This window comes from Buceros rhinoceros, unplaced genomic scaffold (genome assembly GCF_000710305.1).
Source record: "Buceros rhinoceros silvestris isolate BGI_N320 unplaced genomic scaffold, ASM71030v1 scaffold37098, whole genome shotgun sequence".
Classification (NCBI taxonomy): domain Eukaryota; kingdom Metazoa; phylum Chordata; class Aves; order Bucerotiformes; family Bucerotidae; genus Buceros; species Buceros rhinoceros.
This window is the reverse complement of record NW_010426949.1, coordinates 15,268-16,656: the sequence shown is the minus strand read 5'-3', so window position 1 is coordinate 16,656 and position 1,389 is coordinate 15,268. Positions and strand designations below refer to the sequence as shown.

General features: G+C 37.4%; 1 protein-coding gene across 1 annotated transcript in view; it reads right to left on the bottom strand.

The window, feature by feature from the left end:
* CIR1 (corepressor interacting with RBPJ, 1) overlaps window positions 1-1,389 on the bottom strand; it is a 21,450-nt gene that overhangs the window by 5,558 nt on the left and 14,503 nt on the right. The gene's annotated exons all lie outside the window — the stretch shown is intronic.

Genomic DNA, 1,389 nt, shown 5'->3' with positions numbered 1-1,389 from the left:
TCGGCATTCATATGGAAAATAAATAAACATAAGAAAAAATTATCTGTGTCCTTACTCCAAACACGCTGAGTCTCTAGGCTGTTACCTCCTCAGAGATTTCTGTTTTATCAGCTTAAAAATTACACTATATATTACAGCTGAGTAGGCATTTGGGATTAGGCACGTTATCTTTCTTTGCAAACTTCTAACAAGGAGCAAAATGCAGGATGTATTTTGGATCATTCGGAGTTGATAATTATAAACCCTGTAACTCACTCTTCTGCTTTAATTGAGTATCTGTGATCATCAAAGCATCATGTACTTGCCTGATTAGGTACCCCTTATTCACCCTAAACATTCACTCTTTTCAGTAAAGTTCCTCACCAGTTCGTTCACAAACCTTGCTGCCAATCAATTAGCACCACTGTACAAGGTAAATCTAAATTAGAAGGAAAGGACAGTAGAGCTTGGTGCACACGATTACTGGTACTGCAGTCAGCTAGTTGTAAATGGTGAAATGACCTGGTCTTACGGAACAGACTGATCTGCTTTGTGGTTTTAAGAGTTCCTTAGTTGTGGAGATGGACTAAACTCATACATTTTTAACAAAGAAAAGTATTGAAAGTAAAGGGAGATTTTTACTATGTTAAGTAAAAAGCACTTTCTCAAAAAAATGTCAGCTTCAACTTTTTCTTGGTTTTCCTTTATAATATACTCCTCACAGAAACAAATAGGCCTATGTGTAAAGCAGGAAGGAAGAAGACTTGACTTTGAAAATGGTTTAAGGAGGCCTTGCATTACTGACTTTCTTTTCACAAGTTCTTTATTTTGCCAGGCAACAAAAATTTTTTAATGATGCAGTTTTTAGTCTTTCCTTGAGTTTACATTTTTGTTAAGTAGGGCATTATTACCCCCCTCATATTTTACCAAAAGTGTTTTTTATTTTTACATGCTACAGTGTAATTGTAAGCTCACTGATCGTTAATGAATATATATGTGGGCTCCGGTGTCACGATTTTTGCTTATTTCAAATTTAAAACCTTGCTCTACTTGCCCAAATCTGCTCTGGCTGGAACAGAAACCGACACTGGACAGAAAGCTAACAACAGAACTTGATACCAGCTGATGTCTTGATTTGAAAAGGCCCCATAAACCAACCATACAATTCAGTCAAATACCACAACAAAACCAAGTCCTGTATCACAAAGCTGAACGGAGACAAAGCGTAGAATCATGAAAAAAAGATTTTGCCACACCAAAGAAACCAAAGCAGCTGACCAGACTGAAGCCTGGAGTCCCCCTGTTATTCAGAGACAGTAAGAACCACTGGCTAACAAAGTAACCTAATGAATTTACCAGTTATTCCCCCTTCTGTGTCTCAGCATTGTACCCAGTTTGATGAGTACTGGA